Source organism: Pinus tabuliformis, chromosome 9, assembly GCF_031772625.1.
Source record: "Pinus tabuliformis cultivar Carrire ecotype Pingquan chromosome 9, CPIR1, whole genome shotgun sequence".
NCBI lineage: Eukaryota > Viridiplantae > Streptophyta > Pinopsida > Pinales > Pinaceae > Pinus > Pinus tabuliformis.
In genome coordinates this window covers 139,870,134-139,887,491 of record NC_142307.1, presented here as the reverse complement: position 1 = coordinate 139,887,491, position 17,358 = coordinate 139,870,134, and the positions used below count along the sequence as shown (strand labels likewise).

General features: G+C 36.0%; 2 pseudogenes; both read right to left on the bottom strand.

Annotated features, from left to right (window-relative positions):
• Positions 1-1,475: 1,475 nt before the first annotated feature.
• Positions 1,476-1,907, bottom strand: LOC149147490 (uncharacterized; annotated as a pseudogene).
• A 13,607-nt stretch (positions 1,908-15,514) lies between these two features.
• LOC149147489 (uncharacterized) lies at positions 15,515-15,946 on the bottom strand (annotated as a pseudogene).
• Between the last annotated feature and the right edge of the window lie 1,412 nt (positions 15,947-17,358).

The following is a 17,358-nucleotide window of genomic DNA, read 5'->3' as shown; positions in this document are numbered from 1 at the left end:
TTGCGGGAGGGAGGCTTTTCGGGTATATGAATTGCAATGTGATGCATTTCTAGCTTAAAGAATTCTCAGTAATCTTTTTAAGCCTTTATAAAAAATGAGCGTGTTTGGGTTCTTGAGGGGCTATCATTTACAAGAGTCTCAAGTCTTGACTCAATGAGAAATGTATACTCTTAAGACTTTTTGATTTGCGATTGGTCGGACTTGCCTTTAAAGAACCTTTTTGTTATTCAGAAAACCTTTGAATTACCTGCAAAACCACCCATGAGAAGCACAACAAAGTTAATGACATGAGTAATTTGAGTATGCATTTACAATAATAAAAGTATGAAATGTTTTTTTGGTCTTTTTTGTTATTCACAAAACCTTTGAATTACCTGCAAAACCACCCATGGGAAGCACAACAAAGTTAATGACTTGAGTAATTTGAATATGCATTTACAATAATAAAAGTATGAAATGTATATTAATTCTTGTTGCTTACTTGCAGTGAAGTTTAGATGATACTTCAATCTTGGTAATGTGCATGATTTCATTAAATGTAACATTGTTAAAACCATAAAAACCAATTATCAACTTTTAGGTATTGGAAATTAACATCTCAACTATGAAAAACCAAATATCAATTAAGTATTGGAAATTAACATCTCAACTATCGAAAACCAAAAACCAATATCTATTAAATGTTGGAAATTAACATCTCAATTATCAAAAATCAATTAAGTATTAGAAATTAATATTCTTAATAAAGATATAATTGCTACACATGAATTTAGTCTAAAATTTAATCAAATGAGATTTATACTTAGATTCTTCAAATGCTAAGAAATGAAAATGCGAGGATTGACTAATCTTTTACTTTAGTTTTTCTTAATCAATTATGTATCCTAGGAAATTCTTACAATTGGTTGTACTAACACGGAGTATGTTAGAACAAAAAAAAATATGCTATTGAATCTTAAAGATATTGGGATTCTTGCAGAAAGCTTCTTTAGTCATATTGTGAAGAGTTACTCACTCATTCAAGGACGGCTTCCATAATTGCAATAGGATCTTACACAATCTAACTAATTAAAAAAAAAAAAAAATCAAAAATCTATTGAAATCATCCCTAATTTCGTCTAAAGTTTTACTCTCAATATATCATTAGAGGAAAAGATCTCCAAATGTTCTAACCTAGTGTAATGTAAACAATTTTAACTAAATAATAATATGTCATATAAATTATTATAATTCTGTGAAACTATCGATTTCAATTACTTGAAATAATTTCATAATAAAAAATCATCGACAAATTTATTATTATCTCAACTAACTATACAAATCTCAATCTTAATTATCGTAAAATCATTAATATTAAACTATGAAAAAAGTCTTGACATTCATCAGAGAGTATAAATGATTGAAATTCAGCATTCTTTAGAAACGCACGCAGCATATGGTAGCAATTGATGTCCAGGCCTGCCTCGCTGCCACGCCTAGTGGTGAGAAGTTGAATCATCTTCATATTGAATATTGAGAATTCGACGAATCTGTTGGGGGGTTTTACCTCTGATCATGTGAGCGATAGCTTTACACGTCAAGTCGAGAAGACTCTTTATACACAGATAATTGGCTGCCACTACCACTTTCAAAAGGGTTTCATGATCATCGAGGCTCTCAAGGAACTCGGAATCCCACCTACTGCTGTTAACATCATCAGCCGCATTGTATGTGCAATATTGGATCACCTTTTCCAAAATGTTGCCGGAAACGAGAGGCAGAGGAATAGTTGTGTGGGTGCCCAAGTCGTCCATCACCTTCTTTATAATCTGGGACTGAGAAGCCACCGCGTCCTCCACTTGGAATATTTTTCCATCACTGCTCATCAATCTCACGGTACCTGTATTATTACTGTGACTGGATTCCATTCTCAAGGCACGAGCAGACACGTCAATGAAATGAAGAAATGGATTAATGATGGTGCTTGGTGCGATGTTCCGTCTCAACGAAATGAAAAGCAGAGAGATGCTTCCACTTTATCGGTGATAGTACAGAGTTTAATCCCTCGCGTTCATATTAATAGAACACAGTTCTTGCACACAACCAATTTTCTGAGGGCCGACAGAGCCAAAGACATGATCTTCATCTCTTTTTTCCGAAAAATTGTTAATATTTTTTTAATTAATTAATTTCATTAAAAAAATAAAAATGACATAATTATTTTGGAAATATTTTTTTTTATTCTTAAATTTATTTATATAAATAATTTTAAAATTATGATCTCATATATATATATATATATATATATATAAATAATTTCATTTCAGCTTAAATTATATCACTTTTGTAGCAACAGCAAATAGTCCATAACATTTACATAATCTATTTATTAAAATAAACAATGAGAAGAAACAAATATATGTCATTGCACTTGATGTTATTTTTGCATCCAAGACATTTCTTTCTCTTCTATTTCACTATAGAAATAAACTTTCAAAAAGCTTTAATTAATGTCTTTTCTTAATATCATATATATTTTATTGGTCTCAATGACACGGTCATTAAAATAAACACTCTAGATTTGTCTTAATCCCTAATCTACCAAGGGCCAAGAGGAATCAAATCTCTCAACGTGCAAACGTGCAAGCCTTTTTTTGAGAGCAAAACTTGAGTAAATGTTTGCAGCTCCAAATATTTGATCCCTCTCAGCTTAAGAGGGATCTAGGCTCTTTAATATCTATATAGTATCTTGTCATATTGTTATAAAATATTTTGATTTTGAAATAACTTATACTTTTTTGGCATGTAGTATTGATAAGTCATGGTATTGGTCCATGGCATAGTAACAAAGTCTATTAACAAGTTCATAATATTAATGGAAAAGTGGGGTGAATAAATACTAATAAGAATGTTGCCAAAATATTTTGATTGTGAAATAAGTTATCATATTTGGGCATCTAGTATTGATAAGCCATGGTATTATAACAAAGCATATTCACTAGTTAATAACAAAATAAAAATATAACAAATTGATTTTTCTTATTTTTATTACTTTAAATTTTTATTATTAATTGATCCAACATTTAAATGTTTACAACCATCTATTTATTATTTTTAATCATGTTTATTACTTTTCACTTTTTATTAATTAAGCAAACATTTAAATGTTTATACTCGTCCCCATTTCACTTTTAACTTTTAACTGTTTTTTCACTAAATCAACATTAAGAATTGTTTACATACTTACATTACACCTACACATATACCTTAGAGTTCATTTTAAATTTTCTCTTGATGTAATTAATAACATTTAAACTTATGTTTAATCTTTACTAAAAGAAAAACATATATTTAATTCTTTCACTTGAATATGAGGAAGTGTGAACAAATATATATCACTTGTTTGATCTATATTGAATTTAGTCTCTTTTGTATACTAACCAAAAACTAATTAATAATTATCTATCAAATATCCTACTCTCAAAATTAGAGACAACACATTAAACATGACTTGACACACTCCAACCACTCTTAACTAGTTGTAGCTACTCCACAACATGTAACGATCAAACAGGTTCATGAAAAAAAATGTGCAACACATACTACCAGGTTGGAATCAATTCCAACCAACAACTAAACAAAAATGCCAACCACTCTTAACTAGTTGTAGCTACTCCACAAAATGTAATGATCAAATAGGTTTATGAAAAAAATGTGCAACACATACTACCAGGTTGGAATCAATTACAACCAACAACTAAACAAAATTGCCAACGATCTCTCCCTTCGGCAATGAAGGTAACCCTAGGTGAACCATCCAACTTGCCTAATAAAAATCACCCTAAATGAACCATCCAACTTGCCTCCAAAATACAGATATCTTAACTCTCTCCCCTTTGACATCAATGGAAACGGGCCAAGCACCTCAAGGGTATCACTTTACTAGTCGTTCACTAATTATGTAGTGGAAAATTCTCCCACTCGCTAGGGAGACATGACAACAATAAACAACAACGATAACTCAACCAAACTCTCTTTCCCTCGTGAATCAATCATAGAGAAGTCTCCATATACACTAACATCACTCTCGAGCCAAAAAAACATCAACACATCATGACCATCAATATATCACAGAAATATACTAACAACAACAAACTCCATCTACACCAACGACATTATCAGACAACCACAACATATTATAACCATGAACAATAATACAACATTAGAAGCAAAAATATCCTTTGATCAACAATGATGTCCTCACCAAGAATATAGTAGCAGTACATGCGTGGTGGAAATTGAAAGGTAATAACATGACTATAAATGCTCTCTCAAGTAGGAACACAACATATCCATCTTATTAAAAACCAAAGACCAGACATGCTCTTCCTTGATCACCTCTCATTGAAGATAAGAATCTCTTTACTTCTCATGCTTCTTACTTGTTAGATTTGATGATTATGTTTATTTCTTATACTTCCTGCATATGTATTTCAGTATATGGATGTTTCAAACCTCCTTGCTTAGATGTGATGAGTATATCCTTCCTGAGGATCATTTTGAGATGCAGATCTGGAAAGAGACAAAGATGTACTTGATGAAAAGATGACAAAGTTCTTCAAGTGGACTATGTCTAATGAAAAGGTGCACAAGTAATACCACAAGGTATGCATGATATGTTTCTGTTATTGGCTTGGTAAGCCCTAAGGTATGATGATAATGCCTCTTTATTTAATGACTCATACATGTACATAAAAGTGACATGGATCTATATCTCCTATAATGAAATGTTTTTCCTAGTGTTTTGATCTTCTCAAATTCTATGAGGCTATCTAACATCTATGGATAGTTCATTGACTCCTATACAAGAGTATGGTGGTAATACTTATGATAAGCATGATTGACACTCTTGTTGTGTTGATAAAGCTTTATTGAATGGCCTAAGTTGATCTCATTAGTCATGTAGAGCATGGTAACCTTGATGTGAAAGGTATAAGTGTAAGATTGATAAGTAGATATCTTACTAACTATGGTCTTGTCTTGACAACATATACTGAATGTCCTAACTTGATGGAGGGACTTGGTAGAAAGTTCTATTATGATCATAATATTTGAGATCTATCTACTGCTTTGAGTCTAAGCCTTTGATGAAATATTGATGTCATGATGCTAATAGCCATATCTTTATGATCTAATAGATCTACTATTGCATGACTCTAGTAGACATTGGTTGCTTACATGAATGAACATGAATGATACAGATCCCTAGTTAGAGGGAGAATCTCTTCTCAAGATTATTAGCCTTATTAATATTCATATTCTATGTTGTTGAAGTATGATTTGTGTGCATCTCATAGTATTGATCTGCAACAGAGTCTTAGATCTGAAGCCTTTACAAAAATTAGGGTTTATGCTTGGGACATAGTCACTCATCTAGGAGATCTCGACCCTAGATGCACCATGCTAACTCCTAGATAATGTCCACGAAGCTAAAGTTTCTCTCATTGTTAAATTTGGACAACTAGGTCCAAACTCCATGTTCTGATGCTCAGATTAAGAGGCTAATATTTTTGTTGGATTCCTCTTTCTGAGAGGTGTAAAATCCATATAAAAATAGTCTTAATCCGATGAGCAGAACTTATATTTTGAATTTATTATTCTTAATAAATTATATGTGCAAAGGTCAACCAGTTTTGTAATGTAGGCTCACATGCCCAACAGATGTGTCACACACCCTCATTGATGGATATATATATACAGGAAAAGTTGGAGAGAATTTGATCACAACACAACTCACATCTTCCTCTCTCATCCTAAAAAGTACGAGCTACCTGGAGGACGAATTTCAGCCACACGTGGGAAGGACGAAGAGGATTTTTCTGCTGCTAGGGTTTCTGCTGCTAGGGTTTCGCAGAAGTTTGACCAGCGTTGACTTTGGTCAACGCTTGGTCCAAACAAGCTGAAAACTTGTGGGAGGTTCGATTTTTGAAGGCCATACTACCTGGCACAAAAATCGAGGTCAAAGGGTTGACCGTTTTGCTGCTGCGTTGACGTTTAGCTTGCTGCCCCTGCGTTGACTTTTCAGGACATCGTTGACTTTTGTAGAACTGACTTGGGTTGACTCATCTACTGGTTGGAGGGTTGTTGTGACACATGCTGGGCTGGCTGACCAAAGGAGACTTTGCTGGTTGAAGCATCCTGTTGACCGCCGAAACAAACACATACATTTTTCTTGTTTCTGATTTGTCTTCTGTAAGATCTGCTTATATGTTCTATCTGCATTTTTCTTATCTACTTGTATGATTGCTGTGAGAAAAGTGAAATTGATCTTAGCATAGAACATCTACAAAACTTTACATGGTATCAGAGCTGAGGTGAAGACAAACTCTATCTATAGCAATCATCATCGAAGGAAATGGATTCCTCTAAGCTTGAATTTAGGGAGAATGACAAGCTGACTGGAAGTGATGACTTCCATGCCTGGAATATGTTATTAGATCTCAAATTAGAAGATCATGATCTCCTAGATCATGTGACAGGGAAGATTCAAGAACCTCCATCAAATGCCTCTGCTGCTGTTAAACACAAGTATAAGAAGGGAGAAATCAGAGCAAAACTGCTGATCAGGGAATCCATAAATAAGAGTCTGGTTGCTTACATATCTGAACTAGGCACATCCAAGGAGATGTATGACAAACTGATACTTATGTTCCGAGTAAACAATGTGAACCAAGTGCTATTCCTCAAGAACAAGTTGAAGAATATGAAGAAGGGCCGAGACGAGTCTATTCAAACTTTCTTTATGAAGTTGACCGAAACCAGGAACAATCTGCTAGATATTGGGGAGACAATAGCTGATCGTGAGATGGTTCTCACCGCACTTTGAGGACTTCCATATGAATGGCAAGTATTCACAACTACCATTCTCAACAATAATACCATCCCTAACTTTGATGAGCTTCTGTCTAGATGTATGCAAGAAGAAACAAGGATGAAGGAATTTGATAATGAAAGAAATGCTGCCTATGTTGCTCATTCCCGAAAGAAGAACTCTGGTGGTTCCAAGGACAAAGGAAGGACTAAGACTCAAAAGAAGAAAGGTAAATGTTTCACCTGCCATAGGACTGGACACTATGCTAGAGAATGCCCCTTCCAGAAGAATTCTCCCGATAGTGACGACAACAACAACAACCGAAGGAATGGGAATCAAAGAAATGACAAATCCAAAGGAAAGAGGAAGGCTCATTTTGAAGGAAACCATCCACCTTCTAAAAGGACCAGAAATACCAGGTATGAAAAGTCTAATGTTGTTGATAAAAGAAATGAGTATATTCTAATATCTGCTCTCTCAGCTGCATCTCCGCCCAACACTATGGATGTCTGGGTAATCGATAGTGGTGCCTCAAGACACATCACCGGATTCAAGGAAGCACTTTCTGACATGGTTGAAAGGGATACTAATCTAGAAATTATCCTTGGGGATAATGCCACTTATCCTGTGAAAGGGACCGGGACTGTGACCCTCCACTTGTCTCAAGGACAAGTCCTCCATCTACAAGATGTACTCTATGCACCCAAATTGAAGAAGAACCTTGTGTCTGTATCTGCCATGGAAGACAAAGGATTCAATGTAACTTTCTCTGATGGAAAGGTACTCATGTGGAAGAAGAGCTTCAAGGAAGCTGTCTCAATTGGTTTTAGAGTTGGTACACTCTACTAGGTTGGAGGGAGTCCGTTGGGAGCTATGACTTGTGATACTATCCGTCAAACCGAACTATGGCACCGAAGATTTGGACACCTTCATTACAAGGCTCTTCCCGAAGCAAGGAAGGTGGTGACAAGGATGCCTGATTTTGGAAATAATCATAAAGGTGTATGTAAGGGCTGTGCTGAAGGAAAACATACAAGGGGACCTTTCCCGTCAAGTGTCACAAAGACATCTGAGATATTGCAACTGGTCCATTCTGATCTTTCTGGTATGTTGCCTGTAACGTCCCTGGGGGGATGTTCTTACTATATGACATTTACTGATGACTTCTCTCGCAAAACCTGGATATACTTCTTGAAGAAGAAGGATGAGGCTTTCATGTGGTTCCGTACCTTCAAAGCCTTGGTGGAAAATATGACCGGAAAGAAGATCAAGATTTTGAGGACTGACAATGGCACTGAATATGAGTCAAATGAGTTCAAATACTTTTGCAGAGAAGCTGGCATTAAGAGGGAGACTACCACTGCATATACTCCTGAGCAGAATGGTGTTGCTGAACGCAAGAATAGGACTATTGTGGAAGCTGCCCGTGCCATGCTATGTGACCAGGGTCTTCCAAAGTTTCTGTGGGGAGAAGCTGCAAATACTGCTGTGTACATTCAAAACCGATGCCCTCATTCCGCCTTGGACTCCAAAACTCCCGAAGAGGTTTTCTCTGGTAAGAAACCTGATGTCTCACATTTTAGAATTTTTGGATGTCCTGTCTATTTTCATGTGCCGAAAGAAAAGAGAAGTAAGCTGGATGCTACTGGGAAGAAAGGAATGTTTGTGGGCTACAGTGAGACTTCTAAGGCATATAGAGTCTATGTACCTGGTCAAAGGGAAGTAGATATAAGCCATGATGTCACTTTTGACGAAGATGCTTCCCTGAAGAAAGTAGTAGATCTTCCTAGATCTGAAGAAAACCATGAAGAAAGACCTGGAAATTTGGAAGAACCCCAGGATGAGACTATGCCTGATGTTGAAGGGCCAATGGACCCTATTGATCCTTCCCCTTCTCTAGGAAAGAGGCCATCATGGCTCAGGGACACCCTCGAAGATGCTGAGGGTCATGCTGCCCCAAGGGGAACATTCCGAGAAAGCAAGAAGCCGTGTAGATACCAAGGGTATCTAGCTGCCATGAGTACTATTATACAATCTGAACCTGGCTCTTTTGAAGAAGCCATCAAGCATCAAGTCTGGAAGGATGCTATGCATGAAGAATATGAGGCTATTATGAAGAATGATGTCTGGGATGTGGTCCCGAGACCGAAGGACAAATCTGTTGTCACCGCTAAATGGCTCTACAAGATTAAACATGGATCTGATGGGAGTGATGAAAAGTTTAAGGCAATATTTGTTGCCCGTGGCTTCTCTCAAAGGAAGGAATTGACTATGACGATATATTTGCACCTGTGGCTCGATATACCACCATCCGATCCATCATAGCCCTTGCTGCTACGCAAGGATGGAGTCTTCATCAAATGGATGTCAAGACTGCTTTTCTGCATGGTGCAATAAAGGAAGAGGTGTATGTAGAACAACCTTTGGGATTTGAAGTTCAAGATCGAGACACTCATGTCTGCAGGTTGAAGAAAGCCCTCTATGGGTTAAAGCAAGCACCCAGAGCTTGGTATGAAAGGATGGATAGTTACTTGATGAAGCTGGGCTTCACTCGAAGCAATGCTGATCCAAACCTTTACTTTAAGGTTGAGGAAGGAAAGCCTCTCATTCTAGTGCTGTATGTGGATGACCTCTTCCTGACAGGTGATGACCCTCTCATTCATCAATGTAAGAGGGAGCTTGCTGCTGAGTTCGAGATGAAAGACCTAGGACTGATGCACTATTTCCTAGGCCTGGAGGTCTGGCAGAGACTTGGAGAGATTTTCCTTTCTCAAGGAAAGTATATTGTGAAGCTTCTGGAAAGATTTGGGATGGTGGACTGTAAGTCCGTGTCGACACCAATGGAACTCAACTTTAAGAAGTTGAGTGGCAGCGCTGCAGGGCCTATCTTGGCCAATCCTACTAAGTATCGTCAACTCATAGGAGCTTTGATGTTCTTAGTGAACACCCGTCCGGACATATGTTTTGCAGTGAATACTTTGAGTCAACATATGGTTGAGCCTCATCATTTTCACTGGGTTGGTGCCAAGAATCTTTTGAGATATCTTCGGGGCACGATAAACTATGGGCTGAGATACACTGCCAGGAGTGTGATACTTTGGGGATATACTGATGCCGATTGGGCTGGCAGTGTGGTGGATCGTAAGAGCACATCTGGATGCTGTTTCAATCTTGGTTCTGCTTCGATCTCATGGATGAGCAGGAAGCAGAAGTCGGTGGCTTTGAGCACCGCAGAGGCCGAATACATTGCTGCTAGTATGGCCTGTTGTGAAGCAGTTTGGTCGAGGAAGCTCTTTAGTGAGCTGTTCCAACATGTGCTAGATACCACTGTAATACTCTGTGATAATCAGAGTGGGATTCATATGACTGAGAATCCTGTGTTCCACGACCGATCCAAGCATATTGATATCAGGTACCACTTTATCCGGGATATGGTACAGCGAGGCGCCGTAAGGCTCGATCATATAGGAACTGATGAGCAGGTCGCGGATATTCTCACTAAGCCCCTGGGGAAGGTCAAGTTCCTAACCTTCCGTGAGAGTCTTGGTGTCGTGGAAAGACCCTATGATGTGGGTCCTGTTGGACGATGAGCTCTGGGAGCTCTGGAGGGCTTTGGGGATAGCTTCTTGGAGCTATAAGCACTCATAATGCTTCTGCCCCACCCTTGTGACTATTGAGCTGGTTCGCCACTCATTTAATCTGTGCCCCGTATGCATCCTACCCATTGAGTTCAGGGCTCATGGGAAGTACCTCTCATTTGGCCAATGAGGTGTGGAAAAGCTAGAGACTATTAGCAAAGACTGATGGACACATCAGAGATTGTCGTACTCTCTATCTAGGATGGCATGGTCCAACCACTTGATCTGGGATCAAGATTTGTGAGGTCTGGGACCTCTGGACTGATTATGTCAGTCGGGGAATGATATCTTTGTGACTGACCCACTTCTGTTCTGAAATAAAGAAGCCAGCAAAGCAAGTTTCAGCGGGATGACTCACGATGTTAATTGCACTAATAGATGGAGTTCTCCCTAGTTGAGAGGGAGTGTTAAATTTGGACAACTAGGTCCAAACTCCATGTTCTGATGCTCAGATTAAGAGGCTAATATTTTTGTTGGATTCCTCTTTCTGAGAGGTGTAAAATCCATATAAAAATAGTCTTAATCCGATGAGCAGAACTTATATTTTGAATTTATTATTCTTAATAAATTATATGTGCAAAGGTCAGCCAGTTTTGTAATGTAGGCTCACATGCCCAACAGATGTGTCACACACCCTCATTGATGGATATATATATACAGGAAAAGTTGGAGAGAATTTGATCACAACACAACTCACATCTTCCTCTCTCATCCTAAAAAGTACGAGCTACCTGGAGGACGAATTTCAGCCACACGTGGGAAGGACGAAGAGGATTTTTCTGCTGCTAGGGTTTCTGCTGCTAGGGTTTCGCAGAAGTTTGACCAGCGTTGACTTTGGTCAACGCTTGGTCCAAACAAGCTGAAAACTTGTGGGAGGTTCGATTTTTGAAGGCCATACTACCTGGCACAAAAATCGAGGTCAAAGGGTTGACCGTTTTGCTGTTGCGTTGACTTTTAGCTTGCTGCCCCTGCGTTGACTTTTCAGGACTGCGTTGACTTTTGTAGAACTGACTTGGGTTGACTCATCTACTGGTTGGAGGGTTGTTGTGACACATGCTTGGCTGGCTGACCAAAGGAGACTTTGCTGGTTGAAGCATCCTGTTGACTGCCGAAACAAACACATACATTTTTCTTGTTTCTGATTTGTCTTCTGTAAGATCTGCTTATATGTCCTATCTGCATTTTTCTTATCTACTTGTATGATTGCTGTGAGAAAAGTGAAATTGCTCTTAGCATAGAACATCTACAAAACTTAGCCAAATCGGATTTTCTAGTTCCAGTTCAAATTTGTTTTACAAACCATGCTAAAATCGTAAGCATGCATCTGATTAAGGAGGGGCAGCAGCGCACCGAGAAAATTAGTAATCGAACTCACCGGAGACCTTAGATTTGGATCGGGCATTGTACTTTACAGATTGCGGAACAGGGAATTTGATCTTGCTTTGCAGGAAGGGAGGAGTTGTGCTTTGAGTGGGATGATCCATGGAGGGGACCACTGAAGCCAACACTGCACTATTTAATGAATCGGTAATAGGGCTTCTACAACGAATTTCTTTGGCATTTAATTTTGAATTCTAGTTTCTACTCGAGTTTATTTGGCAATTGTTTCTAAGTTTTGTTTCTCCAGCATGTTTTAAGACTTTGATTTAAATAGCTGCAAGGGAAATGAACGAATTTCTTTGGCATTTAATTTTGAATTCTGGTTTCTACTCTCAAATGAGTTTATTTGGCAATGTTTCTAAGTTTTGTTTCTCCGGCATGTTTTAAGACTTTGATTTAAATAGCTGCAAGGGAAATGAGCTAGGTGGTTGGGCCCACCAGCCAATATGTTGCCCCAAACCTCTTATTTTTCCTTTGCTACATTTTTCTCTACATAGTTCCTAGAAGTATTTGGTTTTAATAAGCTTTCCTTCGTAATTCTTGATTTCATTTCTACAAGAATGGTACAAGCACACTGTGTGTACTAGTGCATTTCTTGTTCTGCAAGTTGATTTCATTTGTTCAGTTTTTCAAGTCTTTTACTCTTTTCCTTTTGCGAAATTCCTTTATTCATTCCTACAAGATTGATGTTTGTTTCAAAACTAAGGGCATTATTAATATCTGAAGTTTCTCTTGAGATTTAATTGTGCTATGATCAATGTGGAATCAACGTTGTAGTAACTTACAAGTATGTGCTTGCACTCAACACTTTGGAAGAAAGAATTGAATTTCATAATTAATTATTAAATGAACTTTCTGAGTTAAAACATCAAAAAGAAGATATAAATTACATGCACAAATGGTTTCATTGGATTAATTGGAAAGAAATTTCCTTCTAATTTATTTCATGCTTTTCATCTTTGCAACATAACAATAATTTTTAACAGGTTTTACATCCTTTATTTCTTGAATCACTTTCTTTTGAATGTAGCTTACATTCCCTTGTCCCCTAGATACTTGAGTAGGACTTACTACAGGAGTCAACTCAAGCCAGAAGAGAAGCCAGAAGTAAATTCCGAGAGTGTATTTACTTTTCTTGGAAGAGTTTTGTTCATTTTTACTGAATGATCCTTCTTTTGAATTTCTTGCAAAATCTTGGTGTCCCTAAGGTTGTATTAATGTCATATATTGTGCTACTCCTCTAAGTTTATTCCAATGCTAGTGTAAATCTTGCATTTATACCTCCTGACAATTGGCATGCCCAAATATTCTACACATCATAGGTGGGACACCAGATTAGGGAGAAACAAGAGATGATATAAGATACATATCCGTTTTATCTCGTTTGAACTTGATGGAATTGAACTTCCATTGCCTGATTGGTTATAATGGATCCTCGTTCTCCTTCACAAAATTCTCAAGGAAATCTTTATCATATACCTTCTGTGGGTCTGGTATATGGTTCATTCTTTTCATATCCTCCTCGGTGAAGGAACCAATAGCTTTTTTTTTTAAAGTGAGGAATTCATAGTCTCCAATGTTGATGTTGTCTATAATCCATTTTACCGTGTGAGTGTATAGTAAAATCTTCAGTCTGGCAACAATTCAGTGTAAGAAAGGACTTGCAGCTTCAAAATAAGAAGCCTCAAAAGAAGTGGTATCATTTGTTGTTGCTTTGGCTTGAATTATTTTAGGAAAATCTTCAGTCTGGCAACAATTCAGTGTAAGAAAGGACTTGCAGCTTCAAAATAAGAAGCCTCAAAAGAAGTGGTATCATTTGTTGTTGCTTTGGCTTGAATTATTTTCGGACCCTCCTTTTCCAACAGATTGTACATAGCTTCCCATGAGGAGGTCCCACTATCAATGGTGCATTTGGTGTCTAAAAATAATGGAAGCATTTCAGTGACATCACATCAGGTGTAGAGGATTGAGAAGCCTCACCAACCTTCTTTCCCTTCTTAGATTTAGACATTGTGGCACAATTTACTTTGAGGAGAAATCATGCAATACAAAGAATACATAGTGGGCCTTACTTTTATATTTAAGAAGAACTTTCATTTAACCTTTATAATTTCCTTGGGCGCTTTCCTTTAATAAATAAATTTATCGCTATAGGAGCCATTTGGAATTTTTTGCGGGAGGGAGGCTTTTCGGGTATATGAATTGCAATGTGATGCATTTCTAGCTTAAAGAATTCTCAGTAATCTTTTTAAGCCTTTATAAAAAATGAGCGTGTTTGGGTTCTTGAGGGGCTATCATTTACAAGAGTCTCAAGTCTTGACTCAATGAGAAATGTATACTCTTAAGACTTTTTGATTTGCGATTGGTCGGACTTGCCTTTAAAGAACCTTTTTGTTATTCAGAAAACCTTTGAATTACCTGCAAAACCACCCATGAGAAGCACAACAAAGTTAATGACATGAGTAATTTGAGTATGCATTTACAATAATAAAAGTATGAAATGTTTTTTTGGTCTTTTTTGTTATTCACAAAACCTTTGAATTACCTGCAAAACCACCCATGGGAAGCACAACAAAGTTAATGACTTGAGTAATTTGAATATGCATTTACAATAATAAAAGTATGAAATGTATATTAATTCTTGTTGCTTACTTGCAGTGAAGTTTAGATGATACTTCAATCTTGGTAATGTGCATGATTTCATTAAATGTAACATTGTTAAAACCATAAAAACCAATTATCAACTTTTAGGTATTGGAAATTAACATCTCAACTATGAAAAACCAAATATCAATTAAGTATTGGAAATTAACATCTCAACTATCGAAAACCAAAAACCAATATCTATTAAATGTTGGAAATTAACATCTCAATTATCAAAAATCAATTAAGTATTAGAAATTAATATTCTTAATAAAGATATAATTGCTACACATGAATTTAGTCTAAAATTTAATCAAATGAGATTTATACTTAGATTCTTCAAATGCTAAGAAATGAAAATGCGAGGATTGACTAATCTTTTACTTTAGTTTTTCTTAATCAATTATGTATCCTAGGAAATTCTTACAATTGGTTGTACTAACACGGAGTATGTTAGAACAAAAAAAAATATGCTATTGAATCTTAAAGATATTGGGATTCTTGCAGAAAGCTTCTTTAGTCATATTGTGAAGAGTTACTCACTCATTCAAGGACGGCTTCCATAATTGCAATAGGATCTTACACAATCTAACTAATTAAAAAAAAAAAAAAATCAAAAATCTATTGAAATCATCCCTAATTTCGTCTAAAGTTTTACTCTCAATATATCATTAGAGGAAAAGATCTCCAAATGTTCTAACCTAGTGTAATGTAAACAATTTTAACTAAATAATAATATGTCATATAAATTATTATAATTCTGTGAAACTATCGATTTCAATTACTTGAAATAATTTCATAATAAAAAATCATCGACAAATTTATTATTATCTCAACTAACTATACAAATCTCAATCTTAATTATCGTAAAATCATTAATATTAAACTATGAAAAAAGTCTTGACATTCATCAGAGAGTATAAATGATTGAAATTCAGCATTCTTTAGAAACGCACGCAGCATATGGTAGCAATTGATGTCCAGGCCTGCCTCGCTGCCACGCCTAGTGGTGAGAAGTTGAATCATCTTCATATTGAATATTGAGAATTCGACGAATCTGTTGGGGGGTTTTACCTCTGATCATGTGAGCGATAGCTTTACACGTCAAGTCGAGAAGACTCTTTATACACAGATAATTGGCTGCCACTACCACTTTCAAAAGGGTTTCATGATCATCGAGGCTCTCAAGGAACTCGGAATCCCACCTACTGCTGTTAACATCATCAGCCGCATTGTATGTGCAATATTGGATCACCTTTTCCAAAATGTTGCCGGAAACGAGAGGCAGAGGAATAGTTGTGTGGGTGCCCAAGTCGTCCATCACCTTCTTTATAATCTGGGACTGAGAAGCCACCGCGTCCTCCACTTGGAATATTTTTCCATCACTGCTCATCAATCTCACGGTACCTGTATTATTACTGTGACTGGATTCCATTCTCAAGGCACGAGCAGACACGTCAATGAAATGAAGAAATGGATTAATGATGGTGCTTGGTGCGATGTTCCGTCTCAACGAAATGAAAAGCAGAGAGATGCTTCCACTTTATCGGTGATAGTACAGAGTTTAATCCCTCGCGTTCATATTAATAGAACACAGTTCTTGCACACAACCAATTTTCTGAGGGCCGACAGAGCCAAAGACATGATCTTCATCTCTTTTTTCCGAAAAATTGTTAATATTTTTTTAATTAATTAATTTCATTAAAAAAATAAAAATGACATAATTATTTTGGAAATATTTTTTTTTATTCTTAAATTTATTTATATAACTAATTTTAAAATTATGATCTCATATATATATATATATATAAATAATTTCATTTCAGCTTAAATTATATCACTTTTGTAGCAAAAGCAAATAGTCCATAACATTTACATAATCTATTTATTAAAATAAACAATGAGAAGAAACAAATATATGTCATTGCACTTGATGTTATTTTTGCATCCAAGACATTTCTTTCTCTTCTATTTCACTATAGAAATAAACTTTCAAAAAGCTTTAATTAATGTCTTTTCTTAATATCATATATATTTTATTGGTCTCAATGACACGGTCATTAAAATAAACACTCTAGATTTGTCTTAATCCCTAATCTACCAAGGGCCAAGAGGAATCAAATCTCTCAACGTGCAAACGTGCAAGCCTTTTTTTGAGAGCAAAACTTGAGTAAATGTTTGCAGCTCCAAATATTTGATCCCTCTCAGCTTAAGAGGGATCTAGGCTCTTTAATATCTATATAGTATCTTGTCATATTGTTATAAAATATTTTGATTTTGAAATAACTTATACTTTTTTGGCATGTAGTATTGATAAGTCATGGTATTGGTCCATGGCATAGTAACAAAGTCTATTAACAAGTTCATAATATTAATGGAAAAGTGGGGTGAATAAATACTAATAAGAATGTTGCCAAAATATTTTGATTGTGAAATAAGTTATCATATTTGGGCATCTAGTATTGATAAGCCATGGTATTATAACAAAGCATATTCACTAGTTAATAACAAAATAAAAATATAACAAATTGATTTTTCTTATTTTTATTACTTTAAATTTTTATTATTAATTGATCCAACATTTAAATGTTTACAACCATCTATTTATTATTTTTAATCATGTTTATTACTTTTCACTTTTTATTAATTAAGCAAACATTTAAATGTTTATACTCGTCCCCATTTCACTTTTAACTTTTAACTGTTTTTTCACTAAATCAACATTAAGAATTGTTTACATACTTACATTACACCTACACATATACCTTAGAGTTCATTTTAAATTTTCTCTTGATGTAATTAATAACATTTAAACTTATGTTTAATCTTTACTAAAAGAAAAACATA